The sequence below is a fragment of the Delphinapterus leucas genome, chromosome 3 (assembly GCF_059928025.1).
Source record: "Delphinapterus leucas isolate spDelLeu-1000000601 "Yukka" chromosome 3, BTC_Dleu_Yukka2, whole genome shotgun sequence".
Taxonomy (NCBI): Eukaryota; Metazoa; Chordata; class Mammalia; order Artiodactyla; family Monodontidae; genus Delphinapterus; species Delphinapterus leucas.
In genome coordinates this window covers 92,426,413-92,448,830 of record NC_143131.1, presented here as the reverse complement: position 1 = coordinate 92,448,830, position 22,418 = coordinate 92,426,413, and the positions used below count along the sequence as shown (strand labels likewise).

The 22,418-nt window shown below is 37.9% G+C and overlaps 1 protein-coding gene across 1 annotated transcript in view; it reads right to left on the bottom strand.

The window, feature by feature from the left end:
- CAMK4 (calcium/calmodulin dependent protein kinase IV) overlaps positions 1-22,418 on the bottom strand; it is a 232,622-nt gene that overhangs the window by 133,485 nt on the left and 76,719 nt on the right. The gene's annotated exons all lie outside the window — the stretch shown is intronic.

The window sequence follows — 22,418 nt, the reverse complement described above, 5'->3', positions numbered from 1 at the left end:
TCCTCTGCCCATTTTTTAATCAGATTGTTTTTTACCTTTTAATGGCAGTATTTAGTTCATTTACATTTAATATTACTAGTGATATGATTGGGTTTAAGTCATCCACATTGCTATTTGTTTTTTGTTTCATTTGTTCTTTGTTCCTTTTTCTACATTTTACTGCTGTCCTTTGGATTGAGTATTTTAGTATTTTCAGTATCTATTTTATCACCTCTCTTGGCCTTTACAGTATACCTCATTATTTTGTTAATTGTTGTTCTCAGGATTACAGTATACATCTTTAACTTATCATAGTCGGCTCATAGCTAATACTGTAAAATACAAGAACCTCAAAACAGTAATTCCATTAACCACCTTCCCTTCTTTCTCTATTCTTTAGTTATTGTTTTTGTATATTTTACTTCAAATGACTAGTTTTTTAAAAGATATTAAGGGAAGGGTGAAAACTATTTTATATTACCTATATTCTTCTATTTCCAGTCTGAATTTCTGTCTGGTATTATTTCCCTTCAGCCCAAAGAACTTCCTTTAGCACTGCTCATAGTTCATGTGCACTGACAGTAGATATGCCCAGTGCTCATTTATTTTTAAATGCCTTTATTTTACTCTCATTTTTGAGAGATATTTTCACTAGATACAGAATTCTGAAGTGACAGGGTTTTTTTTTTTCCAGAACTTAAAAGGTGTTCTCCCATTATCTTCTGCCCTGTTTTTTTTTCTGATGAGGTATTAGCTGTAATTTGTATCACTGTTCTCTGTATATATCATATCATCTTCAGTTGCTTTAAAGATTTTTCCATTTATCTTTGTTTTTTGGCTTTAGACTATATGCCTAGTTTTGGTTTTCTGTTCATTTATTATGCTTGCTGCTCAATGAGCTTCTTAAATCTGCAACGTTCTTCACCACATTTGACAAATGTTTTCCCATTATTTCTTTAAACATTTTTCTCCTGCCCAATTCTTTCTCTCCTCTTCCTCTGGGATGCATATTATGTGTATAATAGCCTTCTGGATATTTTCCCACAAGTTATTGGGACGCTGTTCCTTTTTTACCAATTGTTTTTTCTCTATTCTTCAAATTGGATTTCTATTGATTGTCTTCAAGTTCACTGACTCTTTCTTCTGCAGCCTCCAATCCACTCTTAAGCCTATGGATTTTTAATTTCATGTGATGTGCTTTTCAATTCTAAAATTTCCGTTAGGCTCTTTTTTATAGTTTGCATTTCTGTGCTGAGATACCCCATATGTTTACTCATTATGCCCAACTTGTTGTTTCACATTCCTGGCTGTGTGTATTACAGTTGCTTTATATTCCTCTTCTGCTTATTCCAACATCTGGGTCATCTCCAAGTCTGTTTTATTAACTGCTCTTCTCCCTTGATTATGGGTCTAATTTCCTGCTTTTTTGAACATCTAGCATTCTTTGATTGTGTAATAGACATTTTAAAATGATACACATTAGGTAGTCTGGATTATATTATCTTGTTTTAAAGAGAGTTGACTTTTTTTAGTGGCAGGCAGTTATACTGTTGACAAATCTTTCTGATCCTGTCAAGTTTGGTTTTATTTGTTATTAGAACAGATCAATTTGGGTTTTTCTTGGTCCATAATCATGGCCCTTGCTCAAGGGTATGATCTTTACACATAAATGTAAGGTACAAACTTTTTGAAGTCTCAACCGAATATCTGAGGTGCTCAGTGAAGTCTCTTCACCCTGGCTTGGCCAGAGACCCAGTGTCTTCTAAGAGTACATGCCTATCTTCCTTTTGATATCTCTGTTAGCTCTCAACCCATCCACAGGAGCACACTGCTCATGCTTACCCTCATAAAGTCTCACCATACATTATCCCCAGTTAGAGAGCCAAGATAAAAATGGCACTCACCTTGTGATTTCCTTCTCTCAGGGTTCAAAGCCCTGTGCTTCCCATTATTTAATGCCTGAGAACAACTGTCTCATGCATTATGTCCAAATAGTTTTTGGAAGTATAAGTGTAGTATCGTGTACTCCATCATTTCCAGAGCAGAACTCCTCCTTACAGTCTTAATTTTTATCACCTCATTAAGTTAATGTGAGACATTATTATTGCAAAGGAGAAAATATATTTATTCTTTATGCATTTATTAATAGTACGTTACAAATGTTGACAAAGCTTTGATTGAAGGAAATCAGCAAATGATAAATCTATAAGGGCAGAATTAAGAAATTTCCCTTTGGAATTCCCAGCAGCTTTTTAAACATCAACAGTTTCTGTTACTGCTTCTGGAGAAAAAAGGAATTTTGAGGCATGAGATATAATTTTCTTATGTCAAAACACTGTGCCTAAGAATTTTTCCTGTTGAATAGATGATCAAACAGGCATATTTTAGGACAAAATAACTAACTCATTTTAGATCACAGGCCTTGAGACTACCCCCAATGCCACTTCTAAAAGATTTTTGTGGCTGAAAGCTGTACCAGATGGCTGATACAAACAAGGAAGAGATTTCATCTCTCCCAGCTGTGACTTACTTTGTCTCTGGCATTTAGCTATGTCTAGCATTTAATGTTATGAAAATGTAAGGATTAGAAATCAGTATGATCACTCCTTTAACAAGAGGCTTAGCAGAGGCAAGGCTGGTAGCTTCTTCAGCACACAGATACGTTTGTTTGGCCTGCACAGGGTTTTTAAAAAAATGTCGAATATCTTGCCAAGATTTAAATATGACAGATTTTATCAAAAAATTCAGATTTCCAGTTTCTCTTGAATCTCGCAACACTAATTTTTAATTTGGGTCCAGTAGTAGTTGGTAGAGCCAGAGAAGCAACTGTCTTTTAGAAATGGCTTGTGGTCCCCTTACCTTTATACATTTATACCACCTCCCAGCTCCTATGGCACACATTTGCCTCCTTCAATCTAACAACATTCAGGAAGTAGGAATAGTTGGCAACCAAAGCAGATAAATGTCTAAAAGCTCCTTTCCAGAGATGTAGGTGGGATTATCAATTTCTAGAACTTATTCCATTTCTCCACTTTAACACTCAGTTTAGTGGTTAGAAGTGCGTGATTATTATTCCATTTCACTGTATTAAAGACACCATTGATTTTAAGAGGCATCATTATGCTTTGATCACTAAAAAAAAGTAAAGTTCCTACCATTTAACTATGATATCCCATGGACTGAAAGCTGCATCTTGATTGCAGAGGTGTGAAAATGTGAAAGATTATGCATATGAATATGATTAATAAAATGCTTTCTAGTTTACAGATCAATTTCAATTTCTTCATAATTTCCATTCTCAATGCCATAACCTCTTAAATAGGCTCCAGGCCTCTAATCTCACTCCTCTTCAGTCCTCCTCCATTCAACTGGTAGAACTATCTTTCTAGAACAGAAATCAGACCATGTCTGTCCTCTATGCTCCAGTTTCCTTAGCATGTCATGTTAGACCACACCCTATCTTGGCTTTCTCTTTTCTGGTCTCACCTTCTCTTGCCCCTGCTTTTGTTTCTAGCAATACCAAATTCACTGAGTCTTTGAGCATGCTGTCTTTTTTGTTTAAATCACCTCTTCCAAATTTTCTGGTTAATCAGATTTTCATCCTTTTTTTTTGTGGTACGCAGGCCTCTCACTGTTGTGGCCTCTCCCGATGGGAAGCACAGGCTCCGGACGGGCAGGCCCAGTGGCCATGGCTCATGGGCCCAGCCGCTCTGCGTCATGTGGGATTCTCCCGGACCGGGGCATGAACCCGTGTCCCCTGCATCGGCAGGCAGACTCTCAACCACTGCACCACCAGGGAAGCCCAGATTTTAGTCATTCTTTAATTCAGCACAGTCACAGCCTCTTATGGGAGACCTTTGGTACACATACCCATCCTTTTCATTCCATTCTGGGGCCATTTGAAATTAGTTTGGTCTGCTTCTGCACCTACGTACTATTTGCCTTGTGAGTTATTCACATGCATGCATACCTGTCTAGACCAGAGCTTGCAAATGGCCAGTTCATAAGTTGATTCCACCCTTCACAGACACATTCTGCCTACAAAATGTTTAGACAATTTTTGTAATTAGATGTCTACGTTAAAAATAGGGACTTTACACATTTTAAGAAAACTAAGTCCTAGAAACATGGGACTAGCATTTCTGGATAACCACACCAGCTGAAGCTGACACAGGCTGCCCCATTAAGAGTAGACATACTTTCTACAGTGTATCAGGGAATCCATCAGTCCCCCTGGTTTTTTAAATGTCTTTTCACTTGTTCAAAATACAGCCCTGGCCTCTATAAGCATCAGAGTTTACAACTTTGGGTGTGAACTGTGAACTCCTTGACATAAGGGTGTATCTTACTGATCTGTGTACCCTGGTGCCTGGCACAGAGCCTGGCATATATAGTTGGAGTTCAAAAAATATTTTATATATTGAATTGAATAATCCGATATGATAATTACAACAGTCTAGCAAAGAAGCAAGGTAGGTATCATGATTCACAGTTGATAAAGATACTACACTTTGGAAAGTCAACTCTTGCTCTTAGTTGATAAGAGGCAGAGCTGAGGTCAAACCCAAATCTGTATTCCATGTCTTAGGATTTCTTACAAAGACAACCAGTCTTATGTGGTTTTCTACCTGTTGAGGTCATGAAACCTCAATATTTTTTCTATTGATAAATTAATCTCCACGTCCTCTGTATCCCCACCATTACAAAACTTATCACGCATTGCTTTGTATGACAGTTCACTGTGTATGTCTCCCCAATGTGACTTGAGGTTGAAGGCCTGTGACCAGACAGTGCCTTTCATGTAGTAGACCTGCAATAGTGGCTTGGAGAATTTAAAGGAATTGAATGAATAAGTCGCTATTTTCTATTATTTCTATCATAACAATGCCTTAAATCCTATATGAAAGGAGGGAAGGAAAAAATGAAGGGAAGAAGGAAAGAAGGAAGACTATTGTTATAAAAGAAGAAAAATAGGTCCTTCCCTGACGGCACAGTGGTTGAGAGTCCGCCTGCCAATGCAGGGGACACGGGTTCGTGCCCCGGTCTGGGAAGATCCCACATGCCGCGGAGCGGCTGGGCCCGTGAGCCATGGCCGCTGAGCCTGCGCGTTGGGAGCCTGTGCTCCGCAACGGGAGAGGCCACAACAGTGAGAGGCCTGTGTACAGCAAAAAATAAAATAAAATAAAAAATAAAAGAAGAAAAATAAGCATGCAAACAAGAGTTCACTTATACCTAGTTACTGTTTCCCATTTTCATCAACAGTATTTGTCAGGATAGAACTGATAAATTGATATCGTTTCCCATCCATTTAGGATTTAAAAGTGTTAATCACATCATTGTCATATTTACTCTTTCAGATGCTTGTATTTGTTTCCACCAGGTCATAGCCACCTCTCTGTTAATGTATCATGTGTTTCTTTCATTAATGCCAAATGTTTTGTTCCATTAGTGACATTTTATGACAATTTAAAAGTCAATCTTAGAAGTAACACTGCTCTTCTGGACAGTGCTGTCTGAGCTGAATTGACTCTGACTGATAGCAGAGCTTGATATTTCCAGTTTGTTGGGGTCCCCCCAAAAAACCATAATGTCTTCTTGCCTCTTCCCTTTAGGTGATAAAGTTCAGATGGGAATAAAATAAGTGTCATTCACAGCTATGTTAAGGCAATTAACCCTAAAGGAGTCTTATGCTCCATAAACAGTACTAAGTAAGCCTCTCTGACTCAACCCAGAAAACAGGAACCACACTTAGGTTTTACTATCTGACAACTTCTGGGCTTGACATAGGTATGTGGGTCAGAGGAATAGTGAATTCAGCTAGCCATATACTTTGTCAATTTTAAATCCGAATATGGAAAGCTTGATCATTTTTCTTAGGGCTATTACTTAGTAAGTCATTTAGTGTCAGATAAGTATTGTACTTCTTCTAATGCATTTACTAAATTAAGTAATATACCTACAAAAACCAACCATTACACTTTTATAATTATCTTCTTATCATAAATGGAGAGCTAGGGTTTAAAAGGATTAAGTAGCTTGTGTAAACTGAATTAAGTAGTTTAGTTCTCTCTGCATGTAGTACAAATCTGCCTTTCTTTCTTACCTACTTATCTTCATACATTCTATTAAAAGGTATATTTTCAATACTTAAAAAAAAAATTATTTATTTATTTTTGGCTGCGTTGGGTCTTTGTTGCTGCGCGTGGGCTTTCTCTAGCTGTGGTGAGCTGGGGCTACTCTGTTGCGGTGCGCGGGCTTCTCATTGCGGTGGCTTCTCCTGTTGTGGAGCACAGGCTCTAGGAGCGCGGGCTTCAGTAGTTGTGGCTCGCCGGCTCTAGAGCACAGGCTTAGTAGTTGTGGCACACGGGCTTAGCTGCTCCACAGCATGTGGGATCTTCCTGGACCAAGGCTCGAACCCGTGTCCCCTGCATTGGCACCAGATTCTTAACCACTGCACCAACAGGGAAGTCCCAATCCTTTCAATACTTTTTATGCTTTTTCATATATTATTCCACTAGTTTTAGGGTTCTGGGTTCTACATTTATTTAAAAGGAAAATGTAATTTTGCATTCAGACAATACAGTGCACCTTGTTCAAAAATTATTAAGAATTGCAAAATGGTGACAGCAAAGTATTAAACCAAGTGCAAAGACCCCGAATACCAAAACAATCTTAAGAAAGAACAAAGCTGGAATATCACACTCCTTGATTTCAATCTATACTACAAAGCTATAGTAATCAAAGCATGGTACTGCCATGAAAACAGACACATAGATTGATGGAACAGAATAAAGAGCCCAGAGATAAACCCATGCATTTATATCAATCTATGACAAAGGAGGCAAGAATATACAGTGGAGAAAAGACAGTCTCTTAAAAAGTTTGAGTTGGGAAAACTGAACAGAGATGCAAAAGAACAAAACTGGACCACTATCTTACACTATATACAAAAATAAATTCAAAATGGACTAAAGACTTAAATGTGAGATGTGAAACCATAAAATTCCTAGAAGAAAACATAGGCAGTAAGCTCTTTGACATAGGTCTCAATGATATTTTTTTGGATCTGCCTCCTCAAGCAAGGGCAACAAGAGCAAAAATAAAACATGGACTACCTCAAACCAAAAAGCTTTAACACAGCAAAGGAAACCATCCACAAAACGAAAAGGCAACCTACTGAATGGGAGAAGATATTTTCAAATCATATACCTGATAAGGGGTTTAATATCCATAATATATAAATAACTTATACAATTTAATGTCTAAAACCAAACAACCTGATTAAAAAATTAGCAGAGGGTCTGAATAGACTTATTTTCCAAAGAAGATATAAAGATGGCCAATAGGCACATGAAAAGATGATCAATGTCACTAATTATCAGGGAAATGCAAGTGAAAACCACAATAAGATATCACCTCACACCTGTCAGAATGGCTATTATCAAAAACACAACAAAAAACAAGAGTTGGTGAGGATGTGGAGAAAAGGGAACCCTAGTACACGTTGGTAGGAATATAAATTTGTACACCCACTGTGAAAAACAGTATGGAGGTTCCTCAAAAAACTAAAAATAGAACCACCATATGACCTGGCAACTCCACTTCTGGGTATGTATCCAAAAAAAAAAAAAAAAAAGTAACTTGAAGGGCTTCCCTGGTGGCACAGTGGTTGAGAGTCCGCCTGCCGATGCAGGGGACACGGGTTCGTGCCCCGGTCCGGGAAGATCCCACATGCCGTGGAGCGGCTGGGCCCGTGAGCCATGGCCGCTGAGCCTGCACGTCCGGAGCCTGTGCTCTGCAACGGGAGAGGCCACAACAGTGAGAGGCCCGCGTACCGCAAAAAAAAGTAACTTGGAAACATATATGTATATCCCAATGTTCACTGTAGCATTATTTACAATAGTGAAGATATGGAAGCAACCTAAGTGTCCTTCGATAGATCAATGGATAAAGATGTGATGTGTATATGTATGCGTATATATATGTGTGTGTGTGTGTGTGTGTGTGTGTGATATGTGGTGTGTATATGCACACAATGAAATATTATTCAGCAATAAAGAAGAATGAAATCTTGCCATTTGTGACAACATGAATGGACCTACAGCATGTTATGCTAAGTGAAATAAGTCAGATAAAGATAAAATACTGTATGATTTCACTTGCATGTGGAACCTAAAAATCAAAACAAATGAACAAACATAACAAAACACAAACAGACTCATAGCTACAGAGAACAAGCTCGTGGTTGTCAGGGGGGAGGGTGGTTGGGGGCTGGACAAAGTCAGTGAAGAGGATTAAGAGGCATAAACTTCCAGTTACAAAAGAAATAAGTCAAGGGGAGGTGATGCACAGCATAGAGAATGTAGTCAATAATATTGTGATAACTTTGTATGGTGACAGATGGCAACTAGGCTTACTATGGTGATCAAATCAATATGTATATAAATATTGAATCACTATGATGTACACCTGAAACCAATACAATATTGTTTGTCGGTTATACTTCAATAAATAAAAGGACAAAAACAAGGGTAGAGTTCTTGTGAATTGGAACCTGTGTGATTGTACAGCTCACATGTCCATGAAGGTGGCTCTCACCAGGTGCAAATCATTTGGCCTCCCTGACCCTCAGATTGTTCATCTACAAATGTGGCGTAATCACACCTGCCTTGTCCCTCTCATGGATGTTGTAAGGATCACATGAGATAAGTTCAAATGCTTTGTAGGCTCCAAAACACTTTAAAATATATGTTTGTTTTACACAAGTTATTGGTTGATGCACATTTTTTTTTCATTTACTTAAGAAATATTATAGAACACTTCCAACAGGCTTAAGTTTGAAAGAAATGAGTATTGTTTATTTCCCTCTGAAAACACAAATTCTTTCTTAAAACAACAGGCCTTACCAAGATTTTACACCAATTATATACTTTGGGAACAATAACATATCTCTTGAAACAGGGATAGATGAATAGATGTGCCTAAGCACAAATGGATTCCTTGAAACTAAATTGAACTGTTTCAAATCACTATGTCATGGGACTCTGAAATTTTACATTCATTTCCTGACACATCCAGTCTCTTCATCAGCCAGCCTTCAGTTTTACAATTCCCCCACCCCACCCCAACCTGCCTAGTTTCTGGGTAGATTTCCTAGCATGTTATCTTATCAAATGCATTAATGGGCTCTATTTATTCTTTCTTGCTGAAATAAGAATTTGTGAAGAGGGAAGCCTGAGGTCTCCTCAATTCTGAGCTCTTTGCCTTTTTGTCAGGATGTCCTATCTTGCGGGAAAATGCTTTTTTCTTCTTCTTCTTCTTTTTAAATGTCTCTTCAGTAATTTTCCTGCATTTTGCTTTTGGGTCAAAAGCAAAGGAGACAAACTTAAACTAGCTAGAAATTTCAGAATGAATTCCTATACGTTCTTGATCCTCAAAACAAAGAACACGCCAGGATCCAATGACAAAATTTACTCAATTTTTAGTGTGAAGATAAAATATCTTCACTTTTTGTCCTGGTCTTAGTTCTTACTCGGTCTTCCAGGGAACATTTAAATAGTTATGAAACAGATTAGAATATTGCCATTCTGATCCCTGAAAATGTAATATTAATTGAAATTATAGATTCCTCGTTCCAAGTGATTTAACAACGCCGCTAAAACATTGAGACACTACAGGCTCTGTACTCTTTTTTCTTGTAGTAATACAACCAAAATGTAACATAACTTTTTTTTTTTTTTCGCGGTACGCGGGCCTCTCACTGCCGTGGCCTCTCCCGTCGTGGAGCACAGGCTCCGGACGCGCAGGCCCAGCAGCCATGGCTCACGGGCCCAGCCGCTCCGCGGCATGTGGGATCTTCCCGGACCGGGGCACGAACCCGCGTCCCCCGCATCGGCAGGCGGACTCTCAACCACCGCGCCACCAGGGAAGCCCAACATAACTATTTTTAAAACAAGTAATTTAAACAAATAATGTAGTTCTCCACTTGAACACGACCCTATCTATGACTGTAGAGGAGCCTTCTCTGTGCATCTTCATGTAGCTACCTCAGGATCCATTTAGAGCTAAGGGTCTAGCCCTCAGAGCTGGAGGAAAATCAATCACTCAATTTATATCAGAGGCTCAGAGTTAAAAGAAAAGCCACCTTGGTGTCCTAATCTTCAAAGAAAAAGTAAAGAAAAAGGAGGTTACAACTCGAAGTGTGTTTCCAAATGTCAGGTTGGGCCTCCTGGGCAAATCTGTGGCATGGGACTAGATGGTTGAGAACAGCTAAGTGGGACAGTGGCGATCACAAAGTATCCCAAACTGAAATCACAAAGGCTGCCACAGAAAAGGACTGAGCAGATGCTTTATCTTCCCCAGGGAACTGGTGACATCTCCTGTCTGTTCTGTGGAGTGGGGATGGCCAAGGGAGGGTGGGAAAAAGGAATTAGAGTATTAGGCTACATGCCAGGGCACTGATGCGATTAGAAATGATTGGAAATCCCTTGGGAGAATGTCAATTTCCTCTTTATTATTGGTAATGTTTGCTTAGGGTCATGAAATAATTTGAGTTGGCCTAAAATGCAATCTTTAATGGCTAAAATGTAGTGGTCTATTGTGTTTCCTGCATTAATTAGAAATGGCATCTAATTATTGCTTAATGAGCCAAACAAAATAAGTTCCTTTGCACTCTCCTTAATTTTAATCCGAGACAGCCTGAGCTGCTTCCTGAAGAAAGCAGTAAAGCATGTATAACTTATACAGACAAAACAGATTCTGTTTATGGCATTGAAGACCCTTGCCATCATTCAGGTGACGATCAAAATTATCTAGTAGCAGAAGCTGCCACTGGCTGCAGATGTAAAAATTGAGCCCTTTCAAGAAAACATTGTTGAATTTGTCTAAATACTGCCAAACAGAAAACTGTTTTTTCTAAGCTAACTTTTATTTAGCTCCCTCTATGCACTTTGAGAGAAAAGAAGTAGTGAGTTTAAGAATTAGCAGAAAAGAAATAAGAATGAGGTAAGAATAAGTTTCTTCATATGTAAACAACTGAAATCATAATCCTCAACAAATAAGGTTGTCTTGAGGATTAAATTAGATATTTTATGTGAAAGATCCTAGCACAGTGTCAGGCACATAAATGGAGCTAAATGAATTTTAATTTCCTCCTTTTCCCCTTAGTGTATCTGATTTCAGAATCTCATGTGAGGACTAACCTAAGTCAGATAGGCACAGACTCATTAATAAATGACATTCCCTGTTCCGTTCACCACCTCAATGTTATCATTTCAAATTAACCTGAACAAATCAATACTCATTAAATTGTACAAGGCAAATAGTCCTTAAATTAAAGTAGTTCACAGTTTCTATCCCTTATCAATTGAAAAACTAATGCTAGCAAAAGTTTCTAATTATCTGGGCAAACAGTGACCTTTCCCTTTGACCACTGATTTTGTGGAAAAAATAAAACCTTTCAACTGACCGTTTTCTTCTTAAAGAACTCTGGCCAAAAGGTCACCCAAAGGCACATTCATTTCAAATAAGGTATGAAAGACTTTCCCAGTTGACCCAGCAATAAACAAGATAATAAAATGTTTATCAGGAAACAAAGTGTCTTGAACAGAAAGAGCCATGTGGAATCATGTATGTTATCCATTTGTCATATCATTCTGCTACTGCATTCTCTTATCTTTGATAAAATACTTTTTTGATGTCAAATCCATCTATTTCAGAAATGATATTTCATCATCTAAATTGATATTATTGCTTCATCAAAATGTCAAGATTGAAAAAGCTCTCTCAGTTGTTTGTAGTTATTTCTGGTTTAGTTTATACACAATAAAATCTATATTGGTAAATATCAACTTTCCTCATCTGTATATTGTTCATTACGAACATGGAAATAGTAAATTCCACATATTAAGAAGACACTTATTTCAAGATCTCAATGGCTTTCAATCATATTCAAGAACAGAAAAGAAACACAAAATTATACTGGAGGATATCATTATAATGATAAGAATAAATTAATTAATTCATTAGCTTCTGTAGATTTTTAACTACCAGCTTTTTAAAGTTCTCAAATATGAAAATATTCTGAAAAGGTGATGGACCATGTTTGTTTCTTTTTTTAATTAAAGGTACTGTTAAATTTACTGGTCAATTATAAAGCAAATTTTTAGAATGTAAAATGTATATTATGGGGCAAATGAGCAGTACTTTATATTCACCAAAAGAATATAAAGCAATTTACATTCTTATAAATACATTGAAGAAGAGCAATACTTTATATTCATTAACAGGCTTCACTGTTACAAAATTGGATTATGATATACTCTTTACTAATAAATGGATTTGCAGATTCATGATTACAAGAGTGTTAGAACAATATGACTTTCCATTACATGGATTTTGATGTGCTATTGGTTAAATCTTCTCTGGATTTGGACAAACACAGTAAAGGTGAGTCTTCATGAGTAGTGTCAACAGCATCAAAAACTGTCACTACCTTTCCCTCAAAATTACATAGCCTGTAACTAACCAAATCTTACTTTAAGAGAAATTCCACTCTAATTACTAGCCATATCTTATATATTAAATAGGTGCATTCCCCAAAATATCATAATTAATATTGGACTGCTTTTTCCATTAATTTCTATTACACTTTACAGCTGTGGCTTCTATAGGAAAAAATTGCCTTAATGGGGAAAAAAGATACACTTAAGAATTCTAATGTCCACTACAAGGAAGATTCTACTCCTATCACTTTACATGCCCACACAATTATTGCAAGAAATTATTTTAAAGGACAATTTACATCACCTCATACATCATTTCAAAGAGCATACATTAAAGTTAGGTCCCATTTCATTGGCCTCCCTCTTAACGCCACAACAGTAAAATAACCAAGTAGCATATAGCTATGTCTATATTATAGGTATTTTGTAGAAAGAAGAAATTCACTTAAAGAGGGTGTTTTGGATAGTTCCAATGGTAAAGAACAAATAGTCAACATGTACTGAGCCCTACATTCCAGGCACTGATTGGACCCCTTTGCACACATGATTTCATAACAGTAACCTATTTGAAGAGATGAGACAACCAAGGTTCAGAGAAGTAAAGTAATATGACCAAGGTCACAAAGCTAACATGCAGTGGGAGGGAGGATTTGATGACTTGCATAATTGATATTTTTAAGAAAAGTTGTGTGGCTATTCATATTACTTAAGTATAAAGACAGATTAATTGATAACAGAGTTTCTAATAGATCTTTCAGTAGAAGGGTAAAACATTTCAAGTTTTAATTCTGTTAATGAAGAGATCCCATCTCTGTTCACTCACTTACTTATTCAAAAAATCCTTCCTGAGTCTCTAACTACGCACGCTGCTGGAAGACCAAGTGATACAAGGAAGAAGCTCAGAAAAAGGCAATGGTAGCTTAAAGAAAAGTGATGGAATCAGGGAAAGCTTCATAAAGGAAGCATCATTTGACTCTCCTTAAAGGATAAGAAGAATTTATCAGGAACAGATGAGAGCCATGGCCAGTCCATGAAAAGGAAGTGAGCAATGGCTCAGAAGCTGGGATTCAAGACACACAAAAAGAACAGTGAGAACTCTTAGGTAGGCTATTCCATTGGGTGGATGAGGGGTGGTCTAACGTGAAATAAGATGAGGTGTGAGTATGGAAAGTTTTACATGCCAAGATTGGGAATCTGTTATCAACCCCGTAGGCAGAGGAAAGTTATTGAGGTTTCTGAGTATGGGAGTATTACGATCAGTGCTTTAAGAGGATAAGGGATGCAGGATATATTGGAGGGAGAGCAAAACCCAGGAGACTTATAGCTGATTCACTCTGTTATATAGCAGAAACTAACACACCATTGTAAAGCAATTATACTCCAATAAAGATGTTGGAGTATAAAAAAATGACTGAAAAAACCCCCAGGAGACTGTTGGAGAAGCCATCACAAAAGTGGAGGCATGCAGGAGGGCAGTGGTGGTGGGAAAAGAGAAAAGGGAAAGTTGTAAGAGAGATTTCAAAAGTCGTCTTGATGACTGAGAGAGGTGGGATGGAGACAAAGACAGATGGACAGAGAAGTCAGAGGTGATTCAGTTTGAGCCTGAGCTATTGGAAGAATGGTGAACCGAGAAGAAAGAACTGGGAGAAAGGGAGGCTGGGAATAGGGTTTTGATCCATGAAGTTTAAAACTAAAATGTCAAGATGTTCAGATTGGAAAGAGTTGGATGTCATATGACGAGAGGTAATGGCTGAGGCCACAGAACAGGATAAGTATAAAGAGAGAAGAGGCTTAATGAATACCTCCAGAGGACAGAGAGATCAAGGGGATAAAGCAAACTTCCTCAAAGCAGCAATGTTAAAGTCGCACAATTAGACCTGTTATTAAAATTATCAATGCTAAGTAGCTGTCCTTAATGCAGTGGCTCTCAACTGGGGGTAATTTTGGCCCTTCCCTAGATGACATTTATCAATCTCTGCAGACATTTTTGTTGTCTGAGTGCAGTGGGGTTTGCTACTAACATCTTGTAAGTAGAGGACAGAGACAGTGCTAAATATCCTGCAAAGCACATGGTGACATCACTCAATAAAAAAAAAAAAATCAAAGAATTATTGGCCCAAAATGTCAATAGTGCTGAGGTTGAGAAACCCTGGCTTAAAGTGAGACTTACCCAGTTTAGAATTGCAAACTGTTTAGGAATACAGGATATCCAGAATAGAAGGGCCATCCATCTGGTGTAGTAAAAACTCCTTCATACATAGCTTAAGTTAAAGTTAAGTTTTAAGTTTGCAAAGAAGTTAGTTTTAATCATATTTGCCCAATGATGGAAAAAAGGAATTCTATTACTAACTGAAATCTCCAAAAAGTATACTGTAGCCAATGTTCCAAATGTTGCCCCATTGAAGGTACCAATATGAGTTGCAGGGGCCCTCCACCAACAAATCACATGAACCAATGGGTTGTTGGCCCTCAGCTCATTCCTACACTGTGTTTTAAACTCAAAGACATCTCTGAGAGTTTCTTGGACTGTTCTAGAATATTTATAAGGCACAGCCTGAAGAATTCTATTAATCTGCAGTTGAAGTATCATCCGTTTGGGTCCTGAAATTTCTGACTATCACAAGAAACTCCAGAATATCTCAAAAGGAGAAGTCAAGGAAGCCTCTTTATGTTCTGACTAAGCCTGATGGGATCATGAAAAATATGAACAAATCCAGCTATCTCAGAAACAATAATAATTAACACTTAATAAGCAGTTACTCTAGGTCAGGCATTGTGCCATGTTCTTTTTTTTTTTTTAAGAACTTTAATTATTTATTAATAAATTTATTTATTTTATTTTTGGCTGTGCTGGGTCTTCGTTGCTGCACGTGGCTTTCTCTAGCTGCAGCAAGCAGGGTTACTCTTTGATGCAGTACGCGGGTTTCTCATTGCGGTGGCTTCTCTCATTGTGAAGCAGGGCTCTAGGTGCAAGGGCTTCAGTAGTTGTGGCATGTGGGCTCAGTAGTTGTGGCTCACAGGCTCTAGAATTCAGGCTCAGTAGTTGTGGTGCACGGGCTTAGTTGCTCCACGGCATGTGGGATCTTCCGGGACTAGGGCTGGGACCCATGTCTCCTGCACTGGCAGGCAGATTCTTAACCACTATGCCACCAGGGAAGTCCCTGCGCCATATTCTGAAGAATACATGTGAACATGTATTATCTCATCTAATTCTCAGAACATATGGGCATAATTCTTTTTTATGCCCTTTTACAGATGAAAAGATTGAAGCCCAGAGAGGTTACTTACTTGCTCAAGGTCATTCAATTAGCAAAAGGTAAATCTGGAACTTGATCCCAGTTCTCTCTAGCATTAAAGCCACTGCCTGTAACCACCATGACACCTGGCTTATTTGGCAATCCCTCAAACCCACATCCTCTGAGTGTCTATGAGGGGTCCTCCACTTTGGCCTTAAGGCCCTGGCACTCAGCTGCATGAGAAACATTTGTGCCATGTTGCAGGGTGCATCATCTTGCAATGAAATGGAAGTATTTCCTGGAATGAATAAGTTCTTTGTACCAAAACTTATAATTAGAAAATCAAAGAATATGCTTTGGTTTAAAAAGAAAAGGACTAACACTTCCAGAACAGAAATCCATCCCATATTTTTAGTTCTCTGACTTTTCTAAAGAACGGTGTAACTTTTAATCTGGCTTTCTAAATATACCAAGAGAACTGGCAGTGAAAAAGTACCAAAGAAACAAACAAACAAAAAAACCACAAAAAGAACAGCAACAACACCACAAACCCACCTCACTCAAGATTGAGAAGATGGACAAATCATCCACATTGATTCTCTACTGGAATGAGAACAAAGACAACAACAAGCACAGCTGTTTTTATACAATATTTACAATTATCAGGCCTTGAGAAACTTCTCTAGAAAAGCAGGGAATCCTTCAACTTTCCTTTGAATGACAGCTCTGCCATATGAACAGAGGGTGTGATGCTGGCTCTATAAAACCTGAATATCTCCCTACACATTCTGTGGGAGTCACAGATCGCCCAGCTGGTCTCTTGTCCATTATGTAGACTTTCTATTATCTCCTGAACTCCTTTTTCCTTCCAAAGAAAAAATGGGTTAACATATCACCTGTTTAGAGTTTTTCCATTCAAAACTCAATTCATCTTCAAAAAGAAATCACAGAGGTACAAGGCAAGCTATATAGTATGCTAATAACAGCACTCTCTCTCTCAGCAAGTCTTCTCCAAAGCCAGCAACTATGCAGGTGGTGGCTGCCACATGGCAGCAGGCAGCCCCCTCCATCAGCCAATTTTAGAAAATATGAGGAAGAGGAAATAGAATATATTTTTTTCTTTTTGCCTTGGACCTCATTAAAACCTTATGCCAGCTAAACTGATGCCACCTCTCCTCACAGTAGCAGAGGGTGTTGGGTGAAGTTGTAGAAGGGGGGGATTTGAAGTTTTTCACATTCACCCAGGCAATGCTCTGATTATAGAAAGATTGATGATGGTCAGATTCTTTAATAACATTCTCTCCGCACAAAAACTTCACTATTTAAATTCAACTATATTTTAATGGCATTCCTAGGGTAGGTATGTGTGAGATCTGTCATATGCCTGTGAGAATAATGCTCACCACTGCTATCAGATGAACACAGCTAAGAGGACTCATAATACTCATCACAGCCCAGAACACTAGATAAAGCTTCCCAAATGAACACAAATAATTGTTTTGTGTGCTAGAAAATAAAATACACTTACAATGACTTTTTGTAGTTCAATAAGTATAAAAAAAGGACTACTATGCTTTTTTGTAATTCACTAGAATTTTCTTTAAGTCAATGTGTCAGAATATATTCTTTTTTTTATGGAGCACAGGCTCCGGACGCACAGGCTCAGCGGCCATGGCTCACGGGCCTAGCCGCTCCGCGGCACATGGGATCTTCCCAGACCGGGGCATGAACCCGTGTCCCCTGCATCGGCAGGAGACTCTCAACCACTGCGCCACCAGGGAAGCCCCCAGAATATATTCTTAATCTTAAAGCTATACTGTGTTCAGTAGAACAGGGATTACTGAAACATGAAAAGTAATACTCGCTATCATTATTGAGAAGTTCCTACAAACTAAGTGCCAAGCTTAGCACTTACATACATACCCTACAAGCCATCTTCCACACTACTGTCAAAGTAACTTTGGGCCTCAAAGCTGATATTGTCATTCCCTTTTTTAATAACCCCCTACTATTGATGGATGAAATCCCAATTCCTTAGCATGACATATAAGGTCATCTATCAGTTGGCTCCTGCTACCTCTTCTGCTATTAGTGCCTTCACTTCAAGCCTTACTGAACTTCTGGCAACCCCCTGGCATCTCATTCACTAAGCAGCATAATACCATTTGTGTATGTTAAAAGCTTGATTATATAGAAAACACTGAATTTTATAATGATACATTCATTTCCAAAGACATACACCAAACACATTAGAATGGATGCTTACTGGGGGTAGAGGTAGGGAGGTGGGATGGCTGGTGAAGAAGAAACAAAGAACGAAAGCCAGAGAAACCTCATACAACCTGGAATATAGCATGCCATGACTGAGGAGGATGGTTACATCAGTTCTGCACCAGTACCAATAAAGTTCAACATGCCATGTTAGGCTAAGTAACAGGTACACACCAGGGAGGATTACTCAACAAGGTGTCACCTACCTTGTACTCATTCTTTTTTTTTATAAATTTATTTTATTTTTTATGTATTTATTTTTGGCTGCATTGGGTCTTTGTTGCTGCGCGTGGGCTTTCTCTAGTTGCAGCGAGTGGGGTCTACTCTTTGTTGCGGTGCACAGGCTTCTCATCACAGTGGCTTCTCTTGTTGCAGAGCATGGGCTCTAGGCACGTGGGCTTCAGTAGTTATGGCTGACGGGCTCTTGAGCACAGGCTCAGTAGTTGTGGCATGTGGGCTTAGTTGCTCCATGGCAAGTGGGATCTTCCCAGACCAGGGATCAAACCCGTGTCCCCTGCATTGGCAGGCGGATCCTTAACCACTGTGCCACCAGGGAAGTCGTTTTTGTACTTATTCTTAATCTAAGAAACTATTTGTCTTCTTATTTCCAAGCATTTACAAGATTGCACATTTATTTTCCTGCAAGTCAAGGCACCAGACCAATAAACATCCCTTAACCAACCTCTGTCCTCACCTCCAAATGACACTGAGATGACTACTGGTCCTAGAAATGGACTAAATCCCAAGTCTTGAGTCCTATACCCAGCTAACATTCATTTCAAACTCACTTTTTAAAAATGAGCAAAGTTAAATTTTAATGACATGATGGAGGTGAAAGGGTGGTGGTTGGGGTCACTCAATGCACGGAAAGAAAACTGAAGCAGGTGAAACAACCTACATACTGTGAGAAGCCTGGAGGCCACAGCACCCTTAGGGGAAGAACTACCAGACTAAGTAGACAGTAAACTGCTCAGAATCAGGGTCAACACAAGAGGGGCCAAAATGTCAGAGTTCACATCTTGGTTTGGCTTTAGCTTAAGAAGCTTCAACTTCAATGAGTCCTTAGGAGGATGGTTAAGTGCAGCAAAAAATGGCTACACATTTCCTCCAAGACTGGCCAGGCCCCTCAGGGAGGGAGTGAGGTGTTGACCCCGGACCCTGAAGAGTTCCATACAAATGCATGTCTTTAATCATGCTGCCTTATTTGTCTTTCACTCAGGAGAAGTGATAAGATCATTCAGGTGGCAACTGATTTGGTGTGGATGCTTACTGATAAAAGAATATTCTTAAGTTGTAAAGTCCTGGAATCATTAACCTATGTACCCTCATAATGCCCTGAACCAACAGGTGTCACAACCTTGTGACACTGCATCACTCTTCTGTGTGTGCATGTTTGTCTGAACCCACAAGGCTCTAAGATCCTAAGTCCAGGGATCAAGTCTTATTCATGTCTCCAGCATGGATCGTAGGCTGTGACACCTAGTAAGAATTTAGCGCATGTTTGTTATACAAAGAAGTCAATCAGTCAATGAAATTAGACAAATAAAACCACAACACAGATAAACCCAATGTGCCAAGTGGAAGGTTAACAACATCTCAATTATTATATTTTTTATCTACAATTAAACAAATGTTATTTTCAAATGACTGGATGTTTAATTTTCTTTTTCTTTTTAAATTATTAATTGGGTTTCAGTTTGAAATTATAGAAGGCATTTTTAATGAGTTCAATATCTAGGGCTAAAGCCCAGATAATTAGCTCCTTTTTCCCATTGCATAAATGATTCAAAGAGTATTCTACATAATTGACTTTTTCTAAAACCCGAGTCAACCAAACTGAACATGTCTAGATCACATAATGTTTTTCCACTGCATTAAATTTCAATTCCAGAGATGCTTTGCTGTCATTTTGAATTGATCTTCAAAGACAATGGCTCCCAAAATTGTTTTAAATTTTATCTGCAAACTTTGTGACCTATAGATAAATATCCACGTATAAATAATGATAAGCACAGGAAAAAATTATCATCTTTAAAGGGAACATTGAGTATTTCATAAAATAAAATATTCTTCTGTAATCCTTATTATCATCTCCTGTCTTATAATTCTACACATTTGGATTTTTAAACCATAGGTTTTTAAGGTACACTTATATTTTATTAGTAAGTTTCATTTAAAAACAATAACTGGTTTCAATACACTTATAAGGTGACTCTGGAATCCTGAAAACTTCAGGCCGTTTCCAAAAATGTTTAATTCACAACCAAGCAGTAGCTTGGAAACTGAGAGAATATAATCTATAAGTGTTAAATACTTTAACATTTCCTTTCAGTCCAAAGTCAATGGTAGTTTAAAATGGTAGTTTAAAAGATTCCAAGGCTTTATTATTTAAGAACATTCACTCTTTAGTAAGTATCCTTGCCTAATTCAAATGCCAGTTTATTAATTATATCAAAAGGTCTTCGAAATAAATGATTCTTAACTGAACAGACTTCTCTTTCTCATATGAAAACCAACTAAATTTAGTCTTTTTGCAAGTGAATTGCAGAAACAAAAAATAAGTGATAGAGTGAATATGCAAAGAAAACTACAATAGCTTGTCCTTCAGTCCTGTCCTAAAAGTGAATCTAAATCTGTAAATGGAACCAAATTTATGTAAAGGTAAATTCTGCAGAGCCCAGTTAAAACAAGGTCCTCAAAATGTAGTGGGGAGAGGGCATAAGGAAGCTGGACAGAATGGAATTAAGTCTCTCTGAATTGGGAGAATCCAATTCACTTACCTAAGTTATGGTCTCAAATTCAGCTATCCCTATGAAAGCTACACCTACTAAGAAAAATTCGTCCTCCTATCTAGGTCCTTTCCCACACCCCATTCAAAGAAAAATGACTTTTCTTCACGGACATTCCAATCCCAGGCATGACTGGAATAAAATCAGGACTCTTAGTTCCTTTAGCCAGTCCAGTAAGATTTTCGCTAACACCCGAGTAGAAATAGAGCAGCAGTTACCACCAGTCACTCTGTTATTCTTATCATTTGAAGTTAGTTAAATGTACACATTTATATTCATTGTGACTGTTTTAGCGTGTAAGCATGTATGTAAATCATTCTATAGAATGAGATGAATTATTCTCAAAAAAGTCTTTTGTTGCCATTCTCCAGTAAATAATCTTTTCCATTATTGCTACGAAGAGATTTTGCCTGAGATATGTAGAAGCAAATAGACAAGCTAGCTGGTGAAGGAGGCAAGATACCTCTTACAAACGGTATCTGAAGGGGGCTGGTTAAAAAAATAATTAGCCATAAAGCCATCAAATCCTTTTCCAGTATGTGGATTTTCATTAGGGGTCAGTTCAAATCACAAATTTGCAAACTACAAATTTTCCCAATGGTAAATAAAATTTCTTCTCTAAAATTATGGGTACTGAGTTCATGAACACAAGGACAGGGATATTTTGAATCCATTTTGGCTCTCAAGAGGTTTCTTCCCCCCCAGCGAAAGTTAACTGGTAACTTTGATGCAAACGCATTCAACTAAATCTAATGTAAAATGCAGTCCAAATTTTTGACAGGAGAGTTCTTAGGACATGTTAAAAGGTGATGTTAAAGTAAACTAATTTTCGCTTAATTCCAACATTTACAATCCCATATTTTTTCATAACACCTCTCTCAAGCTAACTGAAAATATGTTGCAAAAGTTTAAATGGGTCAACTCCTTAAAGTGATGCATGAAAAACTCATTTATTCAGTGAAAAAGTCAATTACATTCTTTTCTTCAGCAATTTGTCTATGACATCTACCACTATAGTATCAATGGCCAAGAAGCAGACAGTGAATTAAATATTTTAACAAAAAGGGGAAAATAAGACATTTAATTTTTTTTTCTTTGAGAAGAATACTTGAACAAAAAGACTATTACTGCAATGATTATTTACACTTTTCATCAATGACTTCATTTTTACTAAAACAATACATATCACTAGGTGTTTTATTCCAAAAGGAAATGAGAGAATCTCAAAATAATTCAAACAACTAGATGAAGTGAAAAGTCATACTCCCAGAAAAGGCAAAGTTTCAGATTACCAAGAAGGAAAAATGCAGCCAGTTCAGATGTGCTCTTTCACTCTTGTATTTTTCACTTGTATTAATGGTAGCAACTCTACTTTGTTTCACAAATCTTATGAGCAAAGCAGTCCCATGATTCAGACATTAGTAGAAAATTAGTCTATCATTTTTATGATTTCAGCTAACTTCACCGTCTCATGCTTTGTCTCATTTCTCATTCTCTTTTTTCATTTCCTTTAAACTCTAGGTGAAATGATAGATGAAAATGACAGGAGGGCAGGGGTGCAAAAAGCGCCTGAGTACGAGCCCAACTCTAACTGTCTCCTGGATAGAGCTGGGGGCTGCTTGCAGGCTTGCTCAATGTAT